We start from the raw sequence: 23571 nt of genomic DNA, 5'->3' as shown, positions 1-23571 counted from the left end.
CCTTGTAGATAATGGACACAGATTCCCATCTGTGAGCCTTTCTAAGACTCCTGGGTCAAGAAGTACATGGCTTCAGGGCTGCTTGGGTGGCTCAGTCGGTTAAGCACCACACTTTGGCTCAGGTCATGATCTCACAGCTCATGGGTTCAAGCCCTGCATCCGGCTCTGTGCTGACAGCTCAGAGCCTGGAGCCTGCTTTGGAATCTGTGTTTCTCTCTCTTTTGCTGCTCCCCCACACTCTCTCTCCCTTTCTCTCTCTCTCTCTCTCTCTCTCTCTCTCTCTCTCTCTCTCTCTCCCTCTCTCTCTCAAAAATAAATAAACATTAAAAAAATTTTTTTAAAGTACATGGCTTCAGAAAAGCAGATGGTTTCACAATGTAAAAGGCTTGCACTTAAAAAAACAACACCATCACAAAAATCCTAAAACCAAGACCTCCACATTTCCCATGGCATTAAATAGAATTATTCTATGTGTAAATCACTTTGTTTCCATCTGCTTTTCATAAATGGCCATGACAGAAATGGGAGGAAGGGAAGAGCAGTGAGACGGGAAATTCAGTGGACATTCTATCCCACTGAGCCCCCCAGAGGGGTGTGCTCTCTTCCCATTCTCTTCCCCACAACCAGGAAAACACCTCTCAATCGCCACTGCATGAAGAAGCAAATTACACAACTCTTACAACAGAATTATAAAGTTGTGCTACCTTGAAAGGGACTTAATGAAAATAGTATTTTTTTAAATATTTTATTTCTGAGTTTGCTCAAACTCAACATAGAATTGTCATTTGATATGATCTAGATGAAAGACTCCAAAGTTTTCTTATTTTATAAACTTTTGCTTTGTTTATTTTCCTAATATATAGTATGCATATTTTACTTTTTTTTTTGGTCTGTAAAAACAACAAAAATATGTCTATTTCGGTGAGAAAAGGCCTAAAAGTACCCTTCATAAAGACAGTGATAAGCTATAAAATAACAAATTATTGCATATTCAATTTATTTTTAATCATTTAATGAAAATAGTTATACATCACGAAATTACAAAGGGCCTGTATACATTGGTATGTCTAAAGTGATATACTGAATTGTTACAATTTCATGTTCTTTTTGTTAATTGAGCAAAAAGAAATGAAGTACTAGACCTCTCCAGTGTAAATAATATAGTTCACCAAGAAGATGTAAACAAAAGTTTAGATAATGAAGAATTATGAGCCTTTAATGTTTAAATGTCTTTTGAAAACACTTCAAAGTAAACCTAACGAGTCTTAAGAATGGCCAAATGGATGGCTGCTGCTATGAGCATCTGGCCTTAGAGTCCACACCATCAACAAGAGAAATATTATAACCCTAAGCAAACCCCATTCCCAAATCTGATGGACATTAACCTAACATGCTGCCAAGAAAAACATTTCTCATTCACTGCCCTGAATAAGAGTCCTTCCTATGTACATGGGAGGAAGTCATTTGCCAGATGTTGCTGTTTATTTTACAAGTCTCCCTTTGACTTATGCTTATTTTCTCTTGACCTCCCCAACTTCTCCCATACACATCACATGGAGAAAAATCAAGGCTCTGTAAACCCTGGTAAAAAGTACCTAGCTGTTGTAGTCAATACCACAGTCTCGACATGTGTTCTTGTTTATGAATCCAGGCTAATTGCTGACAGAGATTGAATGATTAGGCCTCCCCCATTCAATGCTATCTGGACATCCATCAGTAAAACACACTATTTTACAACTTGCCATCATGAATGCCATCTATGATGAAAACTTTCTCTTTTATGATAACAACAAACCTATCAGTGATAAATCAAGATAAATAAAAGGAAGTCAAAACTTGAAAGAGAAAGACTGTGTTATTTTCTTTTTTTTTTTTTTTTTTTTTTTTTTAACGTTTTTTATTTATTTTTTTGGGGACAGAGAGAGACAGAGCATGAACGGGGGAGGCGCAGAGAGAGAGGGAGACACAGAATCGGAAACAGGCTCCAGGCTCCGAGCCATCAGCCCAGAGCCTGACGCGGGGCTCGAACTCACGGACCGCGAGATCGTGACCTGGCTGAAGTCGGACGCTTAACCGACTGCGCCACCCAGGCGCCCCAAGACTGTGTTATTTTCTAAAGGCACGTTAGGTCTTTAGAACTCCCAAAAGATCACTCAGTGGAATGTCACAGGTTACACTTTACCAAATGGGATTCTAGCAGGAATTTCACCGTAATCTTGCTTTCTCCTCCTGACGGAGAATCAAACTGGCTGATTCAGCAAAACGGTCTTGTTCAATTTCTAGGTTACACATCTGTTGCTAACTTTATATTAAAATGACATTGATGTTCACAGGGCCCCTGGGTGGCTCAGTTGGTTAAGCATCTGACTCTCGGTTTTGGCTCAGGTCATGATCTCACTGTGAGTTTGAGCTCCACATCAGGCTCTGTCCTGACAGTGTAGAGCCTGCTTGGGAGTCTCTCTCTCCTCTCTCTTTGCCCCTACCCCACTTATGCTCCCTCACTCTCAAAATAAATAAACTTAAAAAAAATTTTTTTTTAAATGACATTGGTGTTCATGCAGGCCACCATGTCCTTGGCCAGTTGTGGCAGGGGGGCAGTTCTCACACCTCCCATACCCACTTGCCAAAGCCAAAAACTTTTGCAGTGGAGGCTGCTTCTGTAGTGGGTGTTCCAGCTTTAGCTTTTGAATTCTTCTGTGATTTCCATTGTCCTGTCCCACTTGCTATGTTCTGGGTCTATTCCTAGAATAGAAGCTAGGAAAACTGGGGTTACAGTTAGTGGGGCCAGGAAAATAGGAAAAGCATGGTTGAAGTCCAACCAGCTAAGAACATTCTGTAAATGTACTCAGTGGGCCTGAGTTCTTCAAGGGTTCCTCAAGGAACCCAAAGCCTACCTTTAAAACATCTCCAAAAATGTCTGTATATAGACAGCCCCTCATAATATTCCATTAGCACATTCTAACATGCAGAGAGTGGTCCTGGGCATTTATAAGGTGCCCAATATCAATGAATGAATGAATGAATGAACGAACTGATACTTACACAACAATTCTTTCGGTGAGAGACTAAACAAAGATATCCTCAGGATATCCTTGTGAAGACACTCGACTATTAAGCAAATTAGTAGGGCTTGGCCTCTCCCAAGCTTTTGCCAAAATTTCTCACAGGAATTAAGCAAAAATTGCCTCTATGCAATTATAAGCCCCCAGAATCCTTTGAATCTTATTCACCTAGTTGACCAAGGTTTAACAAATTCCTAATGATACAATTTACATATATCAATCTGGTATTTTACACTCAATGTGTTTTTAAAATACATTATTTTCAGGGTGCCTGGGTGGCTCAGTCAAGTGTCCCACTTCGGCTCAGGTCATAATCTCCTGGTCCGTGAATCTTAGCCCCACATCAGGCTCTGCTGACAGCTCAGAGCCTGGAGCCTGCTTCAGATTCTGTGTCTCCCTCTCTTTCTCTGCTCCTCCTCCACTCATGCTGTCTCTCTCTCTCTCAAAAATAAATAAACTTAAAAAAAATTTTTTTAAACATTATTTTCAATTCAATAGCAAAGCCTGACTTGATTGTGGTTTAGCACAGTGTTCTCAAACTATCTGTAGTAGAAGATGAGTTTGTTTTTTTTTTCAATTTGCAATCCAAAACAGGCAGATATTTTTACAAAATAAAAGAGATGAATTACCAGAAAAAGTAAATAAAAACATCCATGTTCATTCCAGCACTATCCATAATAGCCAAGATAGGGAAACTGCCTAAGGATTCATTGGCAGATGAATGGATAAAGAAAATGTGAGATACATACATAGACACATACACATAAATATGATATGTGTATGCATTATATATATATGAATATGTGGTGATATATATACACATACATATGAATATATATACAAAATAAAACATTATTCAGCCATGAGAAATAAGGAAATCCTACCATTTGCAACATGGATAAACCTAGAAGACATTACACTAAGTGACGTAAGCCAGAGAAAAGACAAATACTGTAGGATCTCACTTATACATGGAATCTTAAAAAAAAAAAAATCAACAAACAACTCATAGAAACAGAGAATAAAAGAGTAGTTATCAGGGACTGAGAGGTAGGGGAGATAAGAGATGCTAGTCAAAGGGTACAAACCTTCAGTTATAAAATGAGTAAGTTCTGAGGAATCTAACATACAATACAGTAAGTAATACTATATTGTGTATTTTGCTAAGAGAGTAAATCTTAAGTGTTTTTACTAAAAAACAATGGTAACTGCATGAGGTGATGGGCATGTTAATTAACCTGATTACAGTAATCATTTCACAATGTATACATATGTCAAATCATCATGTTGTACACTTTAAGTATACACAATTTCATTTTTCAATTATACCTCAATGAAAATAGAGAAAGAAAATAAAAACAAAAGGGACAGAAAATACAAACACCGTTGTTTCTTCTATTTTTACTTTTTAAAAAATATTTATTTACTTTATTTTTGAGAGAGAAAGAGAGCGTGGGGGTGGGGCAGAGAGAGAGGGAGACAGAATCCCAAGCAGGCTCCAGACTCTGAGCTGTCAACACAGAGCCTGACGTGGGGCTTGAACTCACAAACCATGAGATCATGACCTGAGCTGAAGTCAGATGCTTAACCAACTAAGTCACCCAGTCACCCCTCATTGTTTCTATCATTAAATTCAATAAACAAATAATTACACTTTCAAATTTCTTTCAGTTACACAAATGTTTCTTTTTTTTTTTTTTTAAATGTTTATTTTTGAGAGAGAGAGAGACAGAGTGAGAGCAGGGGAGGGGCAGAGAGAGAGGGAGACACAGAATCCAAAGCAGCCTCCAAGCCTGGGGTGTCAGCACAGAGCCCGATGTGGGGCTCGAACTCATGAACTGTGAAAGCATGACCTGAGCCAAAGTTGGACGCTTAACCAACTGAACCACCCAGGCGCCCCTACGCAAATGTTTTAACCACTCTCAAACCACTCTCAATGTTTGTATCTATCTGGTCACAAACTGTTTACAATCAGTCTGGTCAACAACACCAATTTGTGGATCACATTAAGGATTGCACTAATTTAGGTCCAATCTTCTTTCTTTTGCCCTGCTTTAGGGCAATAAGTTGGAGTATATCCACATTTTCTATTACCTTCTCTCCATAACACTTAGCACTAAGATAGATCCTTGCAGAGGAAAAAGATTGCTCTGTGCTCCCAACATTTTTCAAGCATAAAATTACGAAGTCATTTTCAATCACCATATACTTCAAGTTTTTGAAATACTGAAGATTAAAATATTTGCCAAAAGTTAGAAAATAAAGGTCACTAAGAAAATGTCCCTTTTTCATGAAGAGTGATTAATCTCACTTACACACATCTCTGTTCTCCCACTGAAATGCTACCAAGCCATATTTTCTTGACATTAGGGAACAGTGAAAATACATGCACAGACAACAATGAGCTCACACAGAAGACTGAATGACTCCCAACATGTTGCCCTATTAAGGGGCTGGGAGAGGGAAGACCATGTCTTATGTGTTCTCTGCATCTCCCTCTCTCTCTCTCCCCCTTTCTTCCTCCCACCCTCCCTCACACACACACACACACACACACACACACACACACACGCACACACACATGCACACGCATGCACAGCATGTACCACAACAGCTTAGCAGTTAAGAGTGTGGCTTTGTGACCAGGCAGCTTTATTCAAGTCCTGACCATGCCACTTATTAACCATGAGATCCTGGGCAATCACTCACTCTTCTGTGTCCAGGTTTCACAGGTGACTCTCCATAAATATTTTTGAATGAGCAAAGGGATACAAAAAGAAACATGGGATTGAAGAGTAGAAGAGTGGAAGAAGGTGGACAAATAGCACCGTAATTTTTCATTTGTGCCAGGTTCACATACACATACACATACATCCAACAGTTACTGACTCAGGTCATAGTCTGAAGTACGTTATCAAGAACAGAAACCATAGACTGTCTTATGAAAACTAATGAACAAGGATATAGCTTTCCTTCAGTGATAGTGCCCTTCTTCCTGATGGCCAAAAAATTACCTAAGCAAGCAAACAGAAAATCTATGTCAAAATTACCACTTTTCTGTCTTAAGTCTGTTATCACACATGTACTTCTTTTTAAAAAATGAATTGGATCAGAATAGATATTTCTAAAAAAAAAAAAGCCATTACTTTCATTCAACCACCATTTTATAACAGCAAAATAGAACTGAATCTTACCAAAATACACTATCACAGGAGACACTTCTAAAGTTATTATTGCTGTATTATTCCTTACCTCACAGTAAAAGATGGAGATTTTACAGATTCATACAAGCAATAAAGTACAATTTCAGAAGAGCTGTGTTACACAAAGTGTAAAAGTTGTAGGGAATTTTTATCCTGTTAATGGAATGGGGACCCTACAGCAGAGGGGCCATAAATCACAGGAGATAGGGGAAAATGACAAGGAATTTGAGAGCAGAGGCCATGGGAAGACCACACTGTACTGCCAATTTTTAGCTACAATTCAGTTTTCCTTCATCTTTAAAATACAAATAATGATACAAACTCCCAAAGGAGTGTTATAAGAAATACATGATACATCATATCTGAAAAGCATTTTTGTAAGTTTTCAAATGTTTTTAAAGGTGATAGGGAAAAAATAGTCCACTTTATTTTAATTTACACAGCCTCTACAAGGGCAGAAATGCAGAGAGCCTTATTTAAGACAATAACATAGAAATATTCACCTTTAAAACCATTGACAGGATCATGGCATCAATTGTACAAATCCCAAGGCTGAAGAGTTTACCAAGACACTGCCAAACACAAGAGCAATGTGAGACATGTCACATTTCCCTCAATAAATACTCTTCTTCTCCACCTTCTAAAGAGACAGAAAATGCAAACTTCTTCCCAACTAGTCAAAATAATTGCTTTTCCATAAGGAAATAATAAACAGTAATGAACAAGGGAGCACCCAAAGCAGTGTTATAACAGAAACAAAAATGGAAGCCAGAATATGTGCCCATCCCCTTCCTCAGCTCTAAAGAGGAAAAGAAGTATAAAAGCTACATGAGGAACTACTTCCCACAAGCTCTCTTTATTAACTATGTGTAGGTATTTGCATTTTTGGAAATACACTTTCCCAAGCTCACTTCCCATTCCCTGGTGCAAATGGCACACGGTCATTGTCTACAAGCATGCTGCTCAGGTGAGCCATGCTAGAAAGAGGGCCTTGCTCAGCACTGAATACTGAGGTCTTCTAAATTGTTTTGATGCTTCAATGGCCAGTGCATGTTAGTTTTGGCAGAACAGACCTATGGAAAACTGTTCTCATATTTGTTGGCTCTGATACTTTGCATGTCAGATGAAACAGCAATGCAAAACTAAAACTGCTCCAGGCCAAAGAAGGCTGAATTTTGTTTGGCTTCTGGGAGACACAGAATCACGGTGGGAAAGCACTCGGTGGCAGTCTGGAGATGTGAGTTCTAGACTCCACATCATTGGATTTTTATTGGTTGCATACTATTCAGCAAATGTACATACCAAAATTTATAGTCATTCCCCCACAGATGAGTTTTCAAGTAGTAAGTTGTTATACAAGTTTAATATTGGTGCCTAAGTATGTAAAACTTTCATCAAGGGAATAAACTGTCACATTTGGAGACGGGATAAGAACAAAGAGGAGCTGCAGCCAGGAACTTCGGACCACTAGGCAACTCTTCAGAATAGATGCAAATAAGAAATCCAGGGAAAGGCCTGGCACTCTGCCTCCATGGAGACAAGGCAGTCAAGGAAACTGGGCCTCCTGGTAACTAAGTTAGAATAAATACTTGTTCCTGGGAGAAGTCTCACCCATTCCACAGCCACGCAAAAATGCTCATCAAGGAAAATCTGATTTTCTGCAGCAGCAGCAAATGGCCTCCAAAGTAGCTTAAGGTAAAGGGCCAAGTGTGGGTGACAAATTCTGCTGTCTAAAGGCTTGAAAGGCAGTAAAGTGAGAGGTATCTCTGTAGCGTGAAAGTTGTTAAGGAAAAGGAAATGCAGTTGGTTTCAATCTTAGTGTAAAGAAATTTTTTAATTTTTTTTAATGTTTATTTTTGAGAGAGAGAGAGAGAGAGAGCGAGCATGAGCAGGGTAGGGACAGAGAGAGGGAGACAGAATCCGAAGCAGGCTCCAGGCTCTGAGCTGTCAGCAAGAGCCTGACATGGGGCTCAAACCCATGAACCATGAGATCATGACCCGAGCCAAAGTCGAAGCCCAACTCAGTTGGACTGAGCCACCCAGGCGCCCCCTCAGTGTAAGGAATTTTTTTAATTGCTCACCACGGTCTGCAATATATTCGTATATACTATTTACAGGCATTATATAAACAGATTTCTTTTTTTTTAAACTGTTTTCCTTCTTTTATGTAGCACTGGAGTTGAGGAGATATACAGAGGATTCATCCATCCCTGACAGGGCCATCTGAAGTGAATCCTATGTTTAAACTTTCAAAACTGTATACAGAAGACATAAAATAATTTTACCAGAAAATTTTTCCCAATAGTAGTTTAAAATGTACCAGTGACAACAGGGATACCTCTGTTGAAATATGATGGCTAACTTAACATACAACTTAAAATTTTAAGATAAAGGGCAGTGACTTTGCAAAGTGTTTTAGACTTTAAAATGACTTTGACCATCTTTTTTAAAACAGGCAGAAAAGTAAACTATACAAGTCCAAGATGTAAAATGACTGAGTCTACAAATCCTATGAAATCCAAACTGCAATCTGAGAAGTTAAAAAAAATTATGTTTCAAAGAAAACAATGCTGATGAAGTTTATTAGACACCAGACTGATTTATTCAGAGTTTATTAGTTCCCTTTTCTTCCAAGTGTCTAAGCATATGGCAGAGAATTTTCTCTTAAAAAAAAAAAAAAGGAGGAGTTTTATAAAAGAAAAGATGGCCTAAAGTCTAGACTGTCTCTTAAGAGCCCTTCCTGTGTACTAATCCTGAATTTCATTCATAACTCATCTCCTTAGAGGTAATCCAAACAGATTAAGAAATAAAATGCTTTCTTCTTCTGTCTTTTTTGCTTTGCAAACTGTTTTTAAATTAATACTTCCTGCTCCCTCCCAAGAACCCTGGAACCTTTGCAAACAGTTGTTAAATAGCTATAATTCTTTCTCATACTCATTCAACATTCACCAGCACTCACAAGATAAGCAACACCCACTTGAAGGTATCATAGTGTCAAATGCTATACTAAAAAAAAAAAAAGTGATTTACAGCAGCTGGTAAACACAGACATCTAATTCAAGAAAACACTGCAAAAGACAGAGAAGATCTGTGCTTTAGACAAGGGTTGTGAGAGTTTCTGAATTGTTAGTACTTCAAAGCTTCATTCTATTACACTATATACAACTCAACTCATAACTTATTTTTCAGTTTTCCTTGGGACTAAACAATGCTTAAAACAACTACCAGACCACCTGCCAAATTTTATTTTTTTTAATTTGTATATTCATTTTCTTGTGCAATTTCAGTTTTCTGGAGTCAACTACAGAAATGATTTATGATTTACTCTGGTAAATTTCCACAGCTTTGTGTAAAGAAAAACTCAAAAGCATTTTGGCAAAAGAATTATGTGCTGCCAAACATACAATGTATGCATCAGGTTCAGAATGTTGGGAGGCAGATTCAAAGGAAAAACTGTTCCCTCCATCTTTCCAGAAGAAATCTTTGCAAACATGGCTAACTAAGAATTGAATTGATGTAACCTAGTATTTTTAAAGTTATTTGGTTTTTAGTCAGGAAATACATTCAATTGAGTAACAAAGGAGAGAAAACAAAACCCACAAGACTCTCTTTGGAGTTAAGTCATCCAAACCATTGGTTTTACCAAGTAGCAAAAACAACCACATTAATACAGTTCCCATCTTCTCACTGCTAAGTGATTTTCTTGATTCCATACACTGTTGGTACACATTTTACATAAAAACTCTTTTAAGGTTTAAAGATCTCAGTTCCCATAGTCAGTGGTGCAATAGTCCAAACTCAAACTCTAATTGTAGTGTCTGGATAACCACAAACAAAAATATTTTACAGTGTGTCCCAATTAATCAAAGGAACACTTGATCTAAGATTGAACCCCAGCACCCGTGGTCATACACAATCTCTTTAGCGAACATAATCTTACTAATCAGCAAGAATTTACATTGTAATTTTTGTGATTTTTAATTTTTATTTGTTATGCAAGTGTTTTCAGAAATAAAAGGAGTCCATCTCAGGCAGCATAGAAAGTTGGTATCTTGCCCAATGACTATGGGAATCTTTGGGAAAGAGTGGTGAGAGTTCATCATCAAATAAATTTTAACATCTCAGTGAGTGATTTTCAAATTTCAGTATATAGCAGAACTGCTGTGGTTAAGTTGAAGCATCTCTAATTTTAGTTCCACAGGTGGTGATTCAGATGCCCATCCAAGCTTTAGAACCACTGTCTAGATTGTACAATCAGGATCTCTCCTAGATTTTATCCTAGGAATTATCTTTTAATATAGCTTACCTTATTAAATCTGGATTAAAAGTCTATCCTTAATTCTATGACTGCTCATCTCTTGTCTTCTCTGTACATGATCGATTGCTCTCTGGTTTTCAGCAACAACTCACTGTCTGGCTAAGTCTCCCTGATCCTAGGGAGAGAAAGGAAGGGGTCAGCTCCACCAGAGGGAAACCCTGTGGATGAGTGAGACCTGAATTCAATTAACTTAGTTCAATGATATCTCCATTTCCTTAGAGAAAAAGAACATGTCTAGCCCTCATATAAACTGCTGTAACAGCTGGATCTAGATGAAATACATGACATCGCTTCCCCTCTGGAAGATCCTAGTTCTTCAGAAAATACCGTGGGAAATCTACTGACAATTTCCTGTAGCCTGACCAACGCTAATTCCCAGTGATGTCAACCATTTCCTCTCCATGTGGTTTTGCAAAGCCCTTTGTCATGGCAAAATCTGTTCTTCAGGAGAATTTGCTAAGATATATTTTGCTCTTGCTATATCTCATGCCCAGAGAAGTGCCCAAGCATAGTAGGCACACAATAAGTACCTGTTAAATGAATGGTCTCCTGCCACATACAGTGTGTGCTCTTTATCATCGTCAAGGACATAATAAACTCAGTACACAGAACTCTGTAAAATAACAAGGCAGCTATCTTTGTGCATAATTGATCTACCACAGAGTTGACTTCCATTTTATATACATATTTATCATTGAAACTTGTCTTAAATACAACATTATTCAGATTTCTTACCTGTACCATAACTCAATGGATATGATACCGGATTTTTAGTATTAGTTTACAAATTTAGGCCATCTGATACCGGCTAATATGAGATGGCCCTAGAATTTACCCTAATATATTCTGAAGCATGATCACATTCATGAAAGACTCTCTATCCTTAAACATACAAGCAGAATCCTAGTGTAACCCTCTGCCATCTGAATAGTGTTGTCGTCTCTGAAATGGTCAGATTTTCCAGAATGGGCACCTCCTGTCTCCTACTGACTCAGCAAATGAGTGCTCCTTCTACATATATTACAACAGAAAGTCTGTTCTATTTATATAAAGTTAGATTACATGAACTGAAGCTGTTTTACTTATGCAGGGTTAGACTCTATCCAATAAAAATGATCTCTAAAAGTTGTCTATCAATCAAATTTTGTAAATTGAATTATAATCTAAATTACTGGGGGAATTTGTCAGTTGATGTGAGCCTATGATATTGCCTTTTGTAAACTGACAAAAAAGGAAATGTAATTATAAAAGTAAATTGTTTTACTACCAACAAATTTGTCATTTTGTTATTAAAGTAATGTTTTGTTTCAGCAGCTTGAGGAGGCCCTTTTGGATATGGTTCATGTCTTAAAGGAGAGACTAGGGCATTTATAAAAAACACAGATGAGGCACCTGAGTGGCTCAGTTAGTTAAGGGTCTGACTCTTGATTTCTACTCAGGTCATGATCACACAGTTCATGAGATCAAGCTGTGCTAACAATGCAGTGACTGCTTGGGATTCTCTCTCTCTCTCTCTCTCTCTCTCTCTCTCTCTGCCCCCCCCTTCTGGAAATAAATATTAAAAAAGAAGAAGAAGAAGATAAAAAACACATATATTTACCAGCCAAGTGAATTCTCCCTAAATTCTTTCTTCCACTGAATAGACATTTATTGAAATGCTAAGCCAAACATTAAACAATAGAGAACTGGACAGTCACAGCTCCTGCCTTTATAAAGTTTACATTCAAGAAGGAAATGTGAACATTAAGAAAATACTTATAAGTACAACAGGTGCTAAGAGAAATCCAGATTGATACTGGGATAGTTAAAATGATGTCTCTTCAAGCCCTGCCAGGGGATACCTCATTTAGGCTGAGGCCCAAACAATGAATGACAATGCCAAGCAAAGTAAGAAGAACTAAGAAACACTGGGTTCAGAGGTAACAAACACAGATTGTTATGTAAATGGAATTGAACGAAGCCCAGTGAGGCCAATGTAGAGAAATGATGCAAAAGGAGGGAGAAGTTGGCAGGGGAGGCTGAAGGTATGGTTAGGACTCAGCTTGTGGAGGTCCATGCCACCATGTGAGATGTTTGAGACTTTGTTGTGAGAACAGGAGAAAACCACTGAACGGGGTAAAGCAGGTATTATGGTGATGATTTCATGAACACACGTCAAGCCCAACACTTGGCCAATTCTCACTAGAGCCATCTGTTGCAGTCTAATGTAACTTCAAAGGGCCAGAGCCAGAGGCATACAGGGCTGGCATGCAGACAGTTGATTTTAGGCAGTGAGCCCAAAGAACATGGACCTAAATAGCTGAAAGTGTACATGCTAGTGTGGAATGAGACAGCCCCAGTGGTGAGCAAGAGGCACTTGTGCAGCTGAGGGAGGTGCCATTAAGCTAATGGTATCCTGTAGCTGACTGGAACAGCAAGGCTGAAATTAAAAGATGGGATAAGAACATGTGAGGCAGGGGCACCTAGGTAGCTCAGTAGGTTAAATGTCTGACTTTGGCTCAGGTCATGATCTCACGGTTTGTAGGTTCGAGCCCTGTGTCAGGCTGTGTGCTGACAGCTCGGAGCCTGGACTCTGCTTCGGATTCTGTGTCTCCCTCTCTCTCTGCCCCTCCCCTGCTTGCTCTCTCTCTCTCTGGCAAAATAATAAACATTAAAAAAATAAAAATAATAAAAACCATGTGAGGCAGGACATGAGAAGCATCAGACTTGCCACCCAATTTACCATTCCCTCAAGAGCTGGCTATAAACCTGAAATTATTTATCATCTAAATGCAGAACCCACGTAAAGCATTTGGAGAACAGGTACTGGAGAGGAGGACTGATCCTTTAGTGTCTAGTTCCATTTACAACCAATGCTTTTATCTTTCCGAATAACACCACGTGCCGGACTCTGTGCAAACACTTTACAATGTCACATTTAATCCTTCCAACAATCCTATGAGGGGGTGCTGTCATTCTAACTGTATCATTTATCTATTGCTGCAGAGCAAATTATCCCAAATTCAGTAGCTGAAAACAATAAACATTTATTATGTCTCTCAGTTCCTGTATGTCAGAAACTGGGGGGAAATTTGGGTGTTTCCAGCTCAGATTCTCTCACAAGGTTACAGTCAAGACACTGGCCAAGTTTGCAGACATCTGAAGGCTTCACTGGGACTGAGTATGTGCTTCCAAGATAGCTCACTTATATGGTGCTCTCTGTATGCAGAAAACCTCAGCTCCTGCCAGGTGGGCTGTTCCTCAGACTGCTGGACTATCCTCACAACATGGCCACTAGCTTTCCCCAGACTGAACAATCCAAGAGAAAGGGCAAGGCAGAAGCCACAACGTGTCTGATTACCTAGCCTCAGAAGTCCCACACCATCATTTCCACAGTAACAAGTCAACCTTATTCAACATGGGAAGAGACCACACATGTCATGAATACTAGGAGGCAGGGATCACTGGGGCCATCTTGGAGGCCAGATGCCACAGTCACAATATTACACATGAAGCTACTGGGGCCCAGAGAGCTAAACTGACTTTCCTAAGTCACACAGTAAGTTGAACCTGGTTCTCTCTGACTGTAACTCTTATGTCTTCAGTCACTGCACTATACTGCCTCTTTAAGTAAACTGGTACTTAAAGCCAAAGATACTGAACCACACAGGGAAATATTTAATCTAAAATAATATCAAGAAAAAAAAACTGGGGCCTACCAACAGACTTAATTTGGCATGGATTTCTGACTCCAGCTGTCTTCTGTAGAGACTAAATGGTCAGATTTATAAACACAGATGTACTTGTGCCAGAATTAATCGAACACTGCATGGCATCATGTAAAAAAAAAAAAGGGGGGGGGGACACAATCTGAAAAGTTTAATTTAGTAAAATAAACTGACTTCAAAGCAGCCCAAATCATTTCAATACTACCCAGGAGAAGGAGAAGGAAGAGAAGGAGAAGGAGGAGAGGAGGAGGAGGAAGACAATGATTAAGGACGTGATAGACGTATATAACCATTCTGTCCTTTCTACAGGATGGGGGCAAGGATTAGTTTCTTCTTTGTATTTACAAGGCATGGAAACCAAGGCCAGATGACTAACTGTTGCTATAAATCAATCAGGATGCCCAACTTGAGTACTCTGTGGAGATGCTTGGGTTACAGTTCTCAGCAGTGCAGTGCTGTGCAATTAAAGCAAAATGTGAAAGCTGTGGAGCAAATAGGTGTACTAAAGGATGTTTTCCACCTGTACCTATGTAGTATCAACCCAGGGACCCCATCATATCCATTTAATGAAGTATCAGTATTGGAGTAGAAAGATAAAAGGAACAACATTTACATTCTGTGGTCCACGCAATATCAAACACATTGATACTTAAGTCACATACAGAAAACATAGGGACAATATTCTCGGTGTAGAGTGAAACTGTATTCTCATGACCTCCTTAATCATCACACAAGCCCTGGCTTAGGTTGCCTCTCACGCATCTCCAGACCCTCCTGCCAGTGGAGAAAGCCAGGGTGTAATCCGTCCCAGTTCTCACTGAGGAGTCTGTCAATCTCACTCTCCACACTTCTCACAGACCTGTCCCCATCATCTTCCACTACCAGAACAATGCCCCATTGTTTAATGTAAGTAACAATCTTAGAGCTTCATGTACTGGTTCTTTTCAACCACAGCCCTTGTGAAAGCTCTTGCTCTCTGTATTTCCTTCTCTTTTATGAAAGTTAACAAAAAGCATATCATGGGCTGAGATCCATGCAGCAAATTGAAGCCATTCCACACTCAACGGTTTCCAGCAGTTTTTCCTATCTGCAGACCAGGCCTACAAACTCAAATCATTTTCATTCATTTAAACTTCTGTTACAAAGCTTTAGGGATGGAATAAATTAGCCAGCTCATCTTTCCCTCAATTTCATAAAAGCACAGAGTACCATTTCTTTAAAGAGCATTTCATGGAATAGACATCATTTCTTGCAGTAGAGCAGCCTGATAAACAGGGTAAGGGATTGCAACAGTGTTCAACAAGATTTGAAAGGAACGTTGAACAAAAAGTGGTAGGGGTTCTGCCCCAATAAAGCACTTTGAACTTTCCAAGGTCTTTGATCTTAAAAAGTGAAACTTTGGTACATCACTATAACAGCCTCCCGGAATATTTCTAGTATTTTTTTCCTGAGAAAATGGAATCTCCAAAACATTAACAAACATAAATCTTATCAACTGCTTTCCATCCCATTTCCCTGTCCCATACCATTTCAGATATACTCATGTTAACCCTAAGAGATATCCATACTGTTATAAAGGATGGATACACTTATGTGGAAGGACAAAATAGTTCCACAGAAAAACTCCCAATCAATCATAAGACAACCACAAAAACAAGAGTTTTCAACTTGAGCTCTGAGTCAGGGGGCACTGGAAGGAGGAATCCAAGAGGGGGGGAAAAGAAGCAAAACAGACAGGGCTTCTGAAGAACAATGGAGACATGTTCCAAGCAATCAAACTTGAAAATCAACTTTGGTTCCCACCTAAAGCCAGGAATATCTATGAACTCCTTCCCACAGCACCAGAAGTAAGTGGATATAATGTGATACAATGAAGCTTAAGCTCTGGGGTCCCTCACTTTCATGGGTCCCTTCCAAGAACATCTCTGTTCCTATTTTTGTATTTGTAATTTTTGAGTTCTTTTTTCTTACACGGGGCCTCCCAAACTATTTAAGATCTAGGGCCCTTAAAATTTGGATTCATTTCTGCACCACACATTTTTAGAAGTATCCCTTCATCATTTCTACAAATATAAGCAAAAGCAAAGAGAAACAAAAATAACTAAAGCATTTAAAGACACTTAGAGCTGGTTACCCAGTGGCTATGCTTGAAATCCTTCCAAGGTTTCCCATGATATTTTGAACAAAATCCAAACTCTAGTGGTTTGCAAAGGCCTCCATGATCTGGCTCCTTCTTCAATTCCAAGTCATTCCACTCTCCCCATAATCCCCTGTATGACCTCCAGTCACACTGTCCTCCTTGTAACTCGTCTACATTGTCAACCTCTTTCCCATCTCACATCCTTTCCCTATTGTTTCTGCTATTGAACCTCTCTTTCTCCCCCTTGTCACATTGCTGGTACCATGCTGTTTTAGGGTTCTCTGGCCCTCTCTGATGGCTAAGATATCATGTTCTGTATCTCCTCATCCCCACCCTTGGGTTCTCTATCATATTCTTTTCCCCTATAGCCTTTTATACAAGTTATTGCTTTTTTTTTTTTTTTTTTTTTTTTTTTGCCTGTTTGATAACTGCCTATGTCTGCAATCCTGCAACTTCCATCAGGACAACAACGGTGCTTACTTTGTCTACCACTATGGATCCAGCCACTTGGGTCAGTGCCTAGTTTACAGTGGATGCCCCATAAAAATGTGAGCAAAGGATGGTGAATGAGTCATGCAACACAGTTAATCTTCCCGTTAACTGAACTTAATCCTTTAAAGCACAGAAACCAATAATGATAATAATAGTAACAACAATTTTGGTGAGAATCTTTCCATGTCTTTGTAAATGGACTACTTGAATGTAATATAACATTTTTCTAGCAACTCAGGGCTAAAATAATGAACAGTAAATATGATGCCTTGTAGCCAAGGAATGCTGTCCTTGGAGATTTTTTTTTAATGTTTATTAATTTATATTTGAGAGACAGAGAGCGAGTGAGCCAGCACGAACAGGGGAGGGGCAGAGAGAGAGGGAGACAGAGAATCCCAAGCAGGACCTGCACTGCCAGCACGGAGCCCCACACAGAGTTCAATCCCATGAACCGTGAGATCCTGACCTGAGCTGAAACCAAGAATTGGACACTTTGCTGACTGAGCCACCCAGCAGCCCCTGTTCTTGGAGATTACTGATACAAATCAGTTATTTCTGGCGCTCATATGTCAGAGATTGCTATAATTTTTTAATTTTTGTGTCTGCTTTCCTTGGTTCTTCTGCTCTGGTCACTGTCAGGCTGTCAAACCATCTTCTTGAGCTTCTCAAAGAACCTTCCTTAAGCAACTCACAATCTCGTCCTACTTCACGCTACCTTAATCTGCTTATCGGAAAGTATTAAAACTGGAAAGTAGATAACAATCATGGAGAGATGTATGCAAAGTAATGGTAGACAAGACCCTCAAATGTCCGTTAGCGAATTCAGTGAGTACAGTGGCACTTATTTTAGCCACTCAAGACAATCTTTACTTGGTAACTGTAATCTGGATGTAATGTAAACCAGGTAAGCCACCCCTGATTATTGTATGGCTAAAATGCTGTAGCCCCCTGAAAACACTGTCGTCTCAAACACCCTACTATCAGGGCTTCTGGGTGTCTCAGTCGGTTGAGTGTCTGACTGTTAATTTTAGCTCAGGTCATGATCCCAGGCTCGCGGGATCAAGCCCCAGTCAGGCTCTGTACTGAACATGGAGTCCGCTTAACATTCTCTCAGGACACCTGGGTGGCTCAGTCTGTTGAGCGCCCGACTCTTGATCAGCACCTGCTCAGGTCATGATCTTACCGTTTGGACTGACAGTGCAGAGCCTGCTTGGGATTTTCTCTCTCTCTCTCTCTCTCTGGCCCTTCCTGTCTTTCAAAATAAATAAACATTTTTAAAAAAGAGAGAGAGAGAGATTCTCTTTCTCTCTGTTCTTGCCCTGCTCGCTCTCTCTCTCTCTCTAAAAAACAAAACAAAAACAAAAACAAAAATAAGCCACTCAACTCTCAATACTTCTGGCCACCACGTATGTGAGGGTTTTTCCCCCCCAAGCAATTCTAATTGACTATGGACACCTAATGGGTGTCCTATGATTCAACTCAATTCTGACACCATCTACCTGGAAAAAGCACCAGATCCCACAGGTTAAGGGCTCTGTCCAATAAGACTGCCTTCATTTCACATGCCAATCACAAGCCCAGGTTGTCACCTGTACCTCTAACTCACCAGCTATAAATTAGAGGCTCCCACGACCCCCTCCTCAGGTTCAGTATTTCACTAGCATGGCTCACAGAACTCAGGAAAACCATAAACCTACTAAACTACCAGTTTATTATGAAAGGATACAACTCAGGACAGCCATAAGGAAGAGACACATAGGGCAGGTTTATGGGAAGGGGCACCGAGCTTCCATACCCACTCCAAGCACACCACGCTCTCCGCATCTCCATGCATTCACTATCCTGGAAACTCCCCAAAGCCATTATTTTTAGGGATTTTTATGGAGACTTCCTTACTCAGGCATGATTGATTAAATCCTTGGCCACTGATGACTAATTTAACATCAAGCACCTCCCACCTCTCCAGAGGTCAAGTTCCAAACTTCTAATCACCTGGTTGGTTCCCCTGACAACAAGCCTCCATCCCAGAGTTAAGGGGCTTTCCAAAAATCACCTCATTAACAAACTCAGGTTGAAAGGGGCTTGTTATGAAAAACAAGACCTCATTTAACCTTCATCTCCCTGGCACTATCTGAGGACTGGAGGACAAAAGGCCAAACATTAAAACAAAAAAGGGCGCCGTGCTCTTATCACTTAAGAAATTACAATGGCTTTAGGAGCCACATGCCAGGAAGATCAAGTATATATTTCTTCTTATAAATCACAGTATCACACCCCATACTCATTTGAGTTGTTTGCATGTCCCTTCTAAAAGAGGCAAGACAAATGCAAGCTTAAATGCAAATGTTACATAGAGAAATATATTTGGATTCTCTTGGAGAAAGGGAAAATCAAAGAAAAATATTATGCACCAGGAATACGAATTGAGAGTTAATAATTCAAAAAAAACATACCTGAAAGCGCAAAAGGAACTCGAGCTAAAATGAAACTGGAGGCTGTGAAACGGCAAATCTCACGCATGCGCGCTGGGAGGAACGGAACTCCACGCTGGGGCGGAGACTCCTCGCCTGATCAGTGAACGTCCGCGAAGCATCTCTGTCCTGCACAAGCCAATGAACTTAATGCTTGGACTCTGGCTGGACTTCCCTCTTGTTGCACTACTTGCCCATGAATACAACCCACCCAAAAGCCTCCAAAGCTTCGTCTATAGCTTGCTGAAGCCTGCATTCAACCAACTGCAGCTACTCTGCTATTCCCGGATAAACTCAATTTTAGCTAATTCGAGTTTGCCTCAGTGTACTTTTATAAATAACGAGTACTTTGTCAAAAGGATACTTTGACAAAAGTAATGGCAAAGGTCAACTGTAAAGTCAATTATACCTCAATAAAACAAAACAAACAAAAAACAGAGGGGAAAAAATTTTGTAGGCTCAATCATTTAAAAAGAAAAAACGAAAATAAAAAAAGAAAATATCAGGGGCGCCTGGATAGATAGCTCAGTCAGTTAAGCCTCCGACTTCGGCTCAAGTCATGATCTCACGGTTTGTGAGTTTGAGCCCAGCTCGGGCTCTGTGCTGATAGTCCAGGGCCTGGAGCCTGCTTCGGATTCTGTGTCTCCCCCTCTCTCTGCCCCTTCCCCACTTGTGCTCTGTCTCTCTCTTTCTCTCAAAAATACATAAATGTAAATAAAAAGTAATTAAAAAGAAAAAAGCCATAATCTGTAAAACATAATAGAGGTAATAGGAGTACATGATTAATAACATAAACCTACAAATTGCCACCCTGACCTTTGGTATGTATATCAAATTCTGTCTAACCTCCTAACTTGGAATCTTTGCTGGGCTTCTCTACCCTTTCCACTCTCCATTTGGTTAGCACCTACTTACCCTCCAGGTGGCACTTTGAAAGTTACTTCCTCAGGGAACTCATCTTTTACCTCACACTAGCATCCTTTATTTTTCATTCAGATTATTTATATAATCATTGAATGTCCTTACAAGACTGCATGTAATCTTTTTGAGGGCAGCACACATTGTTTTATTCTTTGCTCTCTTCCCAGAGCCTGATCTAATGCCTGCTAAATACTTTTAGTTTATTATGACTATGGGTAATAAATATATGTTGAATATGTTGAATGAATAACTGAACAAATGAATCCAGTCTCCAATATACTTGGAGAAGAGTGTCACTCTTCATGAGGAAGTTACCGATCAAAAAGTAAATAACCCCCTCTACTACATTTGCACAGCTCCATTCCCCATTCTGTGGAGGCCAGTATTTGATACCATAAAATGGAGAACAAAAAAAGCTGTGACTTTGAGATTGCTTGTTTTGAACTCTATGAAGTAGGGAGTAAAAATAGAGCTTAAGAGATTCCAATGTGCACCTGACAATTTTATTTCTTTAAGTTTTCTCTTGGCCTAAACAGAGATGTGGACTAGTGGCTCTATCATTTCCAACAGACAAAGACCAAACTACTGGCATTACAAACGTAGTAAAAGTCCTGGGTAGAGAGTAATGTCATGGCAGTGAAATATTCCCATACATTGCAATAAACTAAATGTTTGTGTCCTCTTGAATTTCATATGTTGAAATCCTAACCTCCCAAGCAATGGCATTAGGAGGTGAAGCCTTTGGGAGGTGATTAGGTCATGGGGTGGGGCCCTCAGAAATGAAATCCCTGCCCCTATAAAAGAGACTCCAGAGAGTTCTCTTGCCCTTTTCCCACCACATGAGGAAACAAAGAGAAATTAGCAATCTGCAAAACAGAAGAGCACTCTCACCAGAACCCAAGCATGCTGGCACCCTGATCTCAGACTTCAATCCTCCAGATTTGTGAGAAATAAATTTCTGTTGTTTATAAGCCACCAAGTTTATGGCATTTTCTTATGGAAGCCTGAATGAAGAGACACATACACACATACTCACACATAGGAAGTAACTCAGAGAATGTGCTTCTCTAAAGAGACATTGTAATAGGCTTGAGTAGACTCTTGCCAATGATGGCCACAACAATTCCTCCCATCCCTGTACGCTAACACTTTGCAATGTGTCTTTGTCATTTTCTCATAAAGTAGTGGAGTATATTTCTCCTTCCTTTAAATCTGGGCTGGTCCTGTGAGCAGCCTGAACTAATAGAAGTGATGGTGTGTGATTTGCTAGCCCGGGTTTCAAGATGCCCTGTTCCAGCTCTCATGCTCTAGCAACAAAACTGCCACCACATGCAGAAGCACAGGCAGAGCGTGCACCTAGTAGACAAAAATAATGGGATATTTTGTAGCTTAACCAGTCTAAGACCATTAATTTGGCTGAGAGCCAATCAGCCCAGTCAGGAATTTTTTAGCAACAGACTCACATGACAAAAAAAAAATACTAAAATTGAATGTAAATGTTTCTGGTCTGGCAGCTTTCCTTCAGGGAGTAACTCAAGGATCCAGACTCCTTCTATCTTGTGACACTATCATCAACATATGAGGAAGAGAGAGAGAGTGAGCAGTTGGTATCCCAGACATTTCACCATCTCTGCCTGTAAGGGACATATACCACTTGTACACATACTCCATTGGTCAGAACTAGTCAGGTGACCCCACCTGGAAATAAGGGGGCTGGGAAGTATGATCCTGGCATGAGCAGCTCCTTCCAGAAACAATGCTATGAGAGGCATGAATCCTAGGTGGTTCACTAGCTGTCTCCATCACATCTGTGTACAGAGACACAAAATTTCAGATGAATTTAAAGTAAATCAGTATGAGAAACTAAAGAGTGATAGGGACTGATTTTTAAATAGGATAACCAGTGAGGGCATTGGTGGAGGTGACATTTAAATAAAGGCATGAAGTGAGGGGCACCTGGGTGGCTCAGTCAATTGATTGTCCAACTTCATCTCAGGTCATGATCTTATGGCTTGTGAGTTTGAGCCCCACATTGGACTTGCTGAGCTGAAGTTACTGTCAGCAGGGAACCTGCTTCAGATCCTCTGGCCCCCTCTCTTTGCCCCTCCCCTGTTTGTGCTCTCTCTCCCTTTCTCTCTCTCTCAAAAATAAATAAACATTTAAAAAGAAAGAAAGAAAGAAAGAAAGAAAGAAAGAAAGAAAGAAAGAAAGAAAGAAAGAAAGAAAGAAAGACATGAAGTGAAAAGAGGGAGATATTTGAGTTATCTAGGGAAGTTGTGTCTGATACAGAAAAAACAGCAATTGCAAGGCCCTGAGGCAGATGTGTTTGATGTGTTTAAGGCAGGGGTTGGTGAACTTTTTGTGTAAAGGATCATATAGTCAATACATTAGATCTCTGTTACAACTACTCAGCTCTATATTATACTATAAAACCAGCCATATACAACATATAAATGAATGTGTGTGGCTATCATCCAATAAAACTTTATTTACAAAAACAGGCAACAGGACAGATTTGGTCATAGGCCATAATTTGTCATCCTCTAGTTTAAGGAAAAGCAAGGAAGGCAAATTTCTTCTCAGAAATTTGAATAGTGGGCAAGGGGGCTAGCAGAGGATAGTGAATTTGGACAGGAAACCAAGTGTTAAATCAAATGGAGCTTTACAGGTTATACTTATTGAAGGGTTTGGATTAATTCCAATGGCTTGAGAAAATTGTGGGAAGATTTTTAAATAGGGATGTAAAATGTTTTGATTTACATTGCAAAGGATGATTCTGGCTGCTATAAGCAATAAACCCTAGGGAAGTGAAAGTAGAAGCTGGGGGAACAGTTAGTAGCAGCTAGAGCTTATACTAAAGTTGAGGGTGGCTTCAATGCGTGGGTTAGCAGTGAAGACAGTAAATAGTTGCCAGGTTGGGGACCTTACTTGGAAGAACCAACAGAATTTGCTAATCAGACAAATGTCCTGTAGGGGGGCTTTTGAGCAAGTAAGCTAGAAATATTTTTAAAAACTATGTAAATTTGAGATTTCAGAGATGATGAAATTTCTAGAGTTGACAAGGTCAAGACATGTCTATATAAGAGAGTAGCAGCACCAAAAAAATTAATTAATTAATTAATTAATTAAATAAAATAAAGATAGTGAAAATCAGGAGGAAGGCTGAGGAACCATGCTCAATAAGAAATGAAAAGTAATATGTATTAATAATCCTGTGACCTTTGAGTCAGCAGTGACCAGGATGATACTAAGAGTCA

At 39.6% G+C, this 23571-nt stretch overlaps 1 protein-coding gene across 1 annotated transcript in view; it reads right to left on the bottom strand.

Moving 5' to 3' along the window:
* The window catches only part of TTC29 (tetratricopeptide repeat domain 29), a 668675-nt gene extending 649208 nt beyond the window's left edge, over nt 1-19467 (bottom strand). Inside the window, exon 1 of the mRNA XM_058721224.1 lies at nt 19376-19467. The gene's annotated coding sequence lies outside the window, so the exon portion shown is untranslated. The remainder of the gene's footprint in view (nt 1-19375) is intronic.
* Nucleotides 19468-23571: the final 4104 nt, after the last annotated feature.

The sequence above is a fragment of the Neofelis nebulosa genome, chromosome 3, assembly GCF_028018385.1.
Source record: "Neofelis nebulosa isolate mNeoNeb1 chromosome 3, mNeoNeb1.pri, whole genome shotgun sequence".
Classification (NCBI taxonomy): domain Eukaryota; kingdom Metazoa; phylum Chordata; class Mammalia; order Carnivora; family Felidae; genus Neofelis; species Neofelis nebulosa.
This window is presented reverse-complemented; position numbering and strand designations above follow the sequence as displayed.